Here is a 7,856-nt window from a genome sequence, read left to right on the forward strand (position 1 = left end):
GCAAAAGAAAAACTCCACGATAGTGTTTTCATGACTTTCAATAAAAGGAAAAAAATTGAGAGAGACTGATAACGGCAGTCAGAAGAGAGAACCATGTCAAATTGACCATCCCTCCCATAGACCCTGTACTAGAAACACCCTCGCATTAGCCTTAACTGTTTTTTTGTAATTTGATGCAAAGGTGATATAATACAAAGAATAGTGTTATAAATGTACATAAAAAATTTTTTAAATATAAATATGAAAAACTTTCGAGGATTTACGATGCTGATGACCGTTAAACGCGTCATCACAGTCTTCATATTTCTTCTCGTCACTCTCACGTTTAAATGAAGTAAAACATGCAAACAGCATTTCGGATATGCATCTACCAAAGTATCAGATCATTTTACCACCTCGAATCTTGAACGACTCCTCTTGTTAAAGCTAAAATGTTATATTTTCAATCCCTGTTTACGTTCACATACACAATTTGAATCATATTCTAAATTAGGAAATCTTTATAATGCAAGATACATAATGAGAAACACAAATAATTAGTTTGATTCCCGAGTCACTCGATCATTTGTCACGAGACAGACGCAATGAACGGCTGTGGTATTTTATCATACGACACATTCTTATCCAGGAAAGCGCTTATATATATGGGGGTTTTTTTCGCGCTGATTCAGCATTAATTTTATGGTCACTGACAGATTGCCAACCAGATGACCAGTCAGCGCTGAGTTTGTCAGGCGATCAGTTCAGCCAGAGTTGACGTCGTTCACCGTGCCAAGCCAGTGGAGGGCAGCGCGCGCGGCTTGTCCTGGAAGGCGGCCCATTTGTCTGGATGTTATTCTGTTATTTAAATGATTAGAGTCCAGTACGCCAGGCACATTCTGTTTTGGGGATGTCAGTTATCTAAAAATAACTTCAGAAATAGTCATTGTCAGCGCTCCGGTGGTTTTCCCTCAACTCTACAAAAACATGAATGCGGTAGCAGTAATTCAGTGGAGCATGACTCCTGTGCTCATGGCAAGAGACAGAAGCCTGATACACGAGAAATATGCCTATCTTGGCGATTATATTTAATGTTGCTACACAGGAAGCATGGCTGACTTTTTGCAAATTGTGGAAAACTGGCTGATGAATTCAGTAGAGAAGGAAGTCTTTTGTGAGAATACCAGCTGCTTCACGACTGTCAGTGAAGAAAGATGCCATTTGCCCTAAGATGGTGAAGTTACGACATCTATCATCAGGGCATAACTGAACCAGGCCAGCAAGCCAAAACTTGACTAATCCACAGAATGGATAAGTACGTTTACATGCAGCCGGAATCAGCTATAATAATTTAAATGTCATATAAAAGCTATACAATACAAATCAGTGGGGTCCAACATTGTTTTGGGCTCTTTGAAGCTAATGAAGTGGCGGTGGGGATGCCACATAAGACACACTTCTCCATTGTATCTTGTTTCCACTCTTGAAGTTTTCTCCATAAAAACTCAAGGGCCTGTTGACGATACTACATTTATCAATTAACACCGTCAGTAGTCATGGAAACTTAATAATTGATTGCAGCTGTCCATATCCATGCTTTTTTCCTGCGGGTCATTTATATCATTGTGCACGCGGAGGAAACATAAAATGATGTTTAATAAATGCAAAGGGATTTTCAAGATTTGCAATACAAGTACAACCAAGGAGGCCGTAAAGCATCTTGATTGACAGGCTTGCATGAGGCTTGAGAATTCTGGGGCGTAACGATTGCCGTGATGGCGCGCGGTGCCCCAGTTAATGCTCGTCCAGACACGCGACACGCATTCCAAACCCCAAAATGGCACAAGACTCAATCCAAGGAAAAACCTCCAATCTGCGAGATGACATCATAAGTGCTCGTGAGGACCGGGGGTGACCTCATAATGACTTCCTCCAGTCGGGCACCTCTTAGTAGACTTGTCAGACACTCAACATAGATGAGACATCAGAGAGCGTCTGTCCCACCACAAAGAAAAACTGGTATTTTACAAGCTCCACTAGACAGTGGACAGTGAATGGGGTTTTGTTAAATTCAGGTTATGCACAGAGAGGTTTCATGAAGTGTTCCGTATATTTTGCATCCCGGCGCTCCATAATTGGAGTATGACTTCAGATGGTGGCATTGAAACTGTCTGGTAAGAAACCCTTCGGAGGCTCTGGATGTCTATCATGGTGTGTCTCGCCCACGAGCCTGTGTGTGTGTACGTACCTGTGGTTTTCCTGTCGGTGAAACCCAATAACAGTCCCATTGCATCATTTTGAATAGTTTCAGAAGAAAATGGATGCAGTCTTGGCAGTCGGCAAGTGTTTCCACTGCTTTCTCTTAACCGTTTTCCTCCTCTGCTCGCCCTCCCCGCAGGGAAAACGGTCAAAACAAACAGCAAATAGTTGGTGTTGAGAGACTTGGGCACTTGGAAGGCCACATTCCAGCATAAGTGGAAAAAATTAGAGCCCCTGCCGGAGTGCTGCAGCTCCCGGAAGCTTAATTTGGGATAGCTGCTGAGAGCCGTAGGATTTCGAGCTGGCAAGCAACAATGTTGTCAGCGAGTTTTCTTTGGAATGCCCCCATGTTCTGACCCGAAACCCCAGCAGCCCACCTGAACAGCAGCTGTGCCAGTTTTCCAGATATACAGTTGGGTTTTTAACTCGAGTAACCCACAAGGTAACCACTGCCTGAAGCTTTTCACTTAATGAAATGGCATGTTAAATTGTACCCGAGATTGTCACTTCTGCCAGATTATTGCTAAAAAAACAAATAGGAATACATGTGTTTCTATTGTCACTCCAGTCAGATTTTAAAAAAAAAAAAAAGGTATTTTATTGTTTCCATTCACTTTCATTGTGAGGTGCTATAACATTCTGCTAAACATCTCTTTTTGTGTTCCACAGAAGAATGAAATGAACAACGTAAAGGTGAGTAAATGATGACAGAATTGTAATTTTTGATATGAACTGTCCCTTTTAATATTACAAATGGTAGAGCACTGCTTCCTGGCAAGGCCACCAGACAGCGCCACCTATTGGTCATTATGTATGCAATGTTTGACCATGTTTCCATGACTTCAGCTATATTGAAACTGATGTTGGACATTATCAATTTATTTCACCTTTACTCTAAATTTACTCTTCGTTTTTCACAGAAATGGTGCTGGTTCTCGGTATACATCGACCCAAAATTTCCACTGATTTCAGAACCACACGATGACATAACCTGCCCACAAATAAACATGCCACATCACATCTTTGTTTATGAGTGTTGTGAGTTTTGAGAACATATTTTAACATCCAGCTGTCTAAGCTGCTTTTGATGCAATGGTCAAGTTATTCAAGTATATAATGAATAAAATTCACTGTAATCAATTTGCACAAAATATTTGTAAACAAAATCATGTTATATTAGACAAAGAGTGAAAATAAAGTCAAGCCACTTTAAAATGTGACAGGCATGGGAACGCTCCATCAACTGAACATGCTGCATTACAGCACTTCGTGTTTTAATTCTAGACAGTTTCATTGATTGTAATGCAAACAGTCTAGTTGTGTTTAGTCTTGGTAGACTGAGTTGTTGTTGCTGAAATCTTCACTTGGCTACCAGAAAACATCTGGTTTGAGAACAGATTGGCCACCTGCACGGACACCCTGGAAAAGAGGCCATTGAAAAAAACCTGTTATCTTATTGACTACAATGCCCTCAAACAGTGTATTTACATGCTCCAAAATCATTTCAGATTAAGTGGTTGATTAATGTAGTAGATTCTTGTTTCAGTTGGGCTGGAAAATAAGAGTTTGAGATGAAATTTCAGCTTGAATATTTTGGGCTAAATCGTTGTTTGGAGAAGTTTTGAGAAAGATCTAATTTATATGCTCCAAAGAACAACACAACATGTATTTAGACACATTGCACAAGCTCTTATGTAGTGAATATTTTGACCTGTAAGTGCAGTGTGGATATCAAACCTAAAGACCCAGAGCTTCAGCTCTCCTCTAACCCACTCCAATTATACGTGAAGGGAATATCTCCCAGAGCGAGTAAGGTTTGTAACATGGAGTTGTAGCCTGAACAGAGGCGGATTCTAGAAGGATTGAGTGTACCAGCAGACTAGTCTGTCAGCTTTATTATACTGGCTGAACATTGTGACTCATGTCAAACATCTGATCCTCTGGCTTCCAAACCTAATTATTCACATTCAATGTTAGTGAAGTGCTGCATGTAAATGATACCAACGCTGGATCCCAAAGCCTTAAAGTCAACATGAAATCAAAATTGAGTTGGTTCGAACGCTTGCTGTGAACGATTCATCGGTGAATGGTGGTTTTAATATTGGATGAAAATGTAGTAATGACTTTACACAGGGATTAAAGTGTTCCGTCAGTTCATAAAGACAGTCACTTGCTTCATTCCTGAATGATTCAGCCGTTCGAACGAATCAATTGAATGAATGAATCACTGATCAAATCAGTGACTTGCCGCCACCTGCTGGCGGATTTAGTTTCATTTTTACCATATAATTTCAGTCAGGAGCGCTTGTCCTCCTAATTAAAAAATTTAGGAGCACCTTCTGATCAATAATCAAAAATTCTGATCAAAAATTAGCCTTCCTAATACGAGGTGACATTTGACTCCCTAAATGAAACTAAATCCGCCAGCAGGTGGCGGCAAGTCACTGATTTTATCACTGAATCATTCATTCAATTGATTTGTTCGAATGGCTGAATCATTCAGGAATGAATCAAGTGACTGTCTTTGAACTGACGGAAATCCGTCGTAGCGACGGAATACTTTAATCCCTGCTTTACATTTCAGCAAGCATAATTAATTCCTCTTATTTTTCAACTTTCTATCATACAGAGCTACTTTCCACCATTCGATATCCTGTTACAGCCAGAAATATGTCACATTATGAAGTAAAATAGTTGGGAATGCATTTTGTAGTTGACCAGCTATTCCAAACTTTATTCTTTAAGGTAGCCTAATACTTATCTACAAACTGCAAAGTAGGCTAACATACCAGCAGTTGAAAAATATCATTTCTTCTGGCTTTTATTGTTAGTAACAGTGATAAAATGCTTTTACCAGGTGAACTTCAGTCATGTCTGGGTCAAACATTTACAGGCTTGGCTAGGCTGCAGCCTAGGGGCCCCACGTGTGCAGGGGCCTCGGATTGGCCGGACTATTTTTTTATTATTTAAAATTTTCTTCAGCGTGAACAAAAGCCTCAAAAGACTCTCATTGGCCCATAAGAAACATTAAAGGAGGATTCGCTGCAGAGCGTCTGACAAAATTAAAGGGGTCATATGATGTTGCTAAAAAGAACATTATTTTGTGTATTTGGTGTAATGAAATGTGTTTACGCGGCTTAAGGTTAAAAAAACACATTATTTTCCACATACTGTACATTATTGTTTCTCCTCTATGCCCCGCCTTTCTGAAACGCGTCTGACTTGTTATTTTGTTTTCGATTTTGTCATTGTGTTTTCTGACTTGTTATAATGTTTTCTGAATTGTTGTTGTGCTTTCTGAATTGTTATTTTGTTTTTTAGACTTGCATTTGCGTTTGTAAATTGTTATTTTGTTTTCAGAATTGTGATTTGCTTTGCACTTCTCTGCCACCGTACTATTTGCACTATAGAGAGAGCACTTGTTGTTCGCACTTATTACGACTAAGAAAGAACTGTTGTTTATTTTTTTGTTATTTATACTGTTTTTATTGCTATGTTCAATTTGTGAAAAGGAGTTCAGTTAGGAGTTCAAACATTCTAGAAGCTCATAATTCATGTACAGTTCTAAGGTCTGAAGAGACTCACATGAAATCATACAGGAGAGATGCCAGTCAGTTGAACAAAACCTTTTACAATGCTTGAGTGTTGTTGTTTTTACTGCATATGATAATTCATACTCAGAAAGTAGAACTGAAATTACATTTATTACAAGATGATTAGTTAAATTAATTTTTCCAGTCATGTAATTGGTCATTGAGAATCTTTTTAAAAAATTGTGTAAAAATCTTGTGTCTCGTCTCGTGTCTTGAGTTAAGTGTTGGCATTAATGATAATCAAACAACAAAAGAAAAATCACTCCCTGCTCTTGACAGAATGGCATTTGTAGCTTTTATAAGAATGTATAGTGTAAATTGTTCCCTACCATCACATACACATCTATGCAACCAATAAATAAATTACTACTACTAAGAAAGAGCACACATTTCTTCATTGATCAGGATTGTCACAGAGTCTCATGTGTGTGTGTATGCCAGTTCACCTTACTATTTGCGTGTGGACAATGTATGGCACTAAATAAATTTCTCCAGTAAAGCATAATGATTAAGGTGTGGCCTCACACAAAGAGCAGCCTAGGGGCCCCTGACCACCTTAATCCGCCCCTGCACATGAGTGCATTTGGCCCGTCAGTAAGGCTTCGGTCGTGAATATGACAGGCTATTTTGTTGAAGGACTTTCAGGAGGAGAGATGATGCTTTTACGTGACCAAATGAGAAATCCGAGCCTGAACATTCGGGGTGCAAAGCCAAAGATGGATAGATGGTTCTTTTTGCGTTTCAGTCGTTGAGTCATTCCAAACGGTAGCAGCCAAACACATTATTGACACAGTGAGGGCACATTAATAATTTCCTAGCATCTTATTTGTGAAACTTTGTCGTTCTTTTTTGGAGTTCCTCTGCCTCGTCACGACCACAGTTATAAGATGAGGCTTTTTCATTGGAATCTGGAGGATTGAAACTCCAAGACAAGTGGTTTTCAAAGGAGTCTGATCCTGACGCAGAAATGCAACCTGGTTTATTTGAGAAATCAGTGCTGTCACAAGCTCGGTGTTAATGTATAAATAAACCAGTGTAAATCTCTTCTTAACCACATGCCAGCCCTCAGACTGAATTCTTTATGTTGTGGGCCTTTAACAGATGCTTTTTTCCATATATGGCTCGATTTAAGCTGGAAATAGACTAAACGCCTCTTTAATCAAAGATCCTTGAAGTTAAAATGGTATTCGCACCACATTGTACTTCTGTAATGTGACCTTTTTGAATGAAACAGATTATTCAGTTTGAAAAACATGTAGGACGGGCTGTTTATTTTATTTGATTACCGTAATTGTTTTTATTGTTTTTATTTTTAAATTATTTTATTGTTTTCATTTAATATTTTATTCATGTTTTATTCATTTATTCATATTTTTATTATTCTTTTTTTTTCTTTTTGGAGTAACGTACTGATGAATCATTCACAGTAAGATCAGTAAATGCATGTCATGTTAGCTTTAAAATAATCACATTTTGTTATTTTGCCAAAACGCACCTTAAGATTCTGAGGCAGGTGAGACTAAAATTGAATTATTTGGCCTCACCACCAAACAATATGTCTGGCAGAAATCCAATACAGCTCACCATCCAAATAACAGCATTCCTGCAGTAAAGCATGGAGGAGGTAAAATCCTGTTCTGAGGTGTTTCTCTGCAGCAGGGACTGGAGCACTTGTCAGGATAGAAGGAAAAATGGATGAGGCAAAATACAGTCAAATTCTTGAGGAAAATCTGCTGCCCTCTGCTAGAAAGTTGTCAATGGGAAGAAGGTTTACCTTCCAACATGACAATGACCCAAAGCACACAGCAAAACTGAGCACACAGTGGTTGGAGGAAAAAGGTGAATGTCCTTGCATGGCCTAGTCAGAGCCCAGACTTAAACCCCATTGAAAATCTGTGGAATGACATATAGACTGCAGTCCACAAATGGTCATCAAATTTAACTTGCAAAGAAGAGTGGGCAAATATTGCAAAGTCTAGATGTGCAAAGTTAGTAGAGACATATCCCAACAGACTAAAGGCTGTA

At 39.0% G+C, this 7,856-nt stretch overlaps 1 long non-coding RNA gene across 1 annotated transcript; it reads left to right on the forward strand.

The window, feature by feature from the left end:
• Positions 1–2,223: 2,223 nt before the first annotated feature.
• Positions 2,224–3,246, forward strand: LOC107716571 (uncharacterized). The gene is made up of 3 exons (XR_001637225.1): positions 2,224–2,680; positions 2,908–2,931; positions 3,159–3,246. It is a non-coding gene; the product is annotated as an uncharacterized LOC107716571 (long non-coding RNA).
• The last annotated feature ends 4,610 nt before the right edge of the window (positions 3,247–7,856 follow it).

Source organism: Sinocyclocheilus rhinocerous, unplaced genomic scaffold (genome assembly GCF_001515625.1).
Source record: "Sinocyclocheilus rhinocerous isolate Xijiao unplaced genomic scaffold, SAMN03320098_v1.1 scaffold1682, whole genome shotgun sequence".
In the NCBI taxonomy this organism is placed as follows: Eukaryota; Metazoa; Chordata; class Actinopteri; order Cypriniformes; family Cyprinidae; genus Sinocyclocheilus; species Sinocyclocheilus rhinocerous.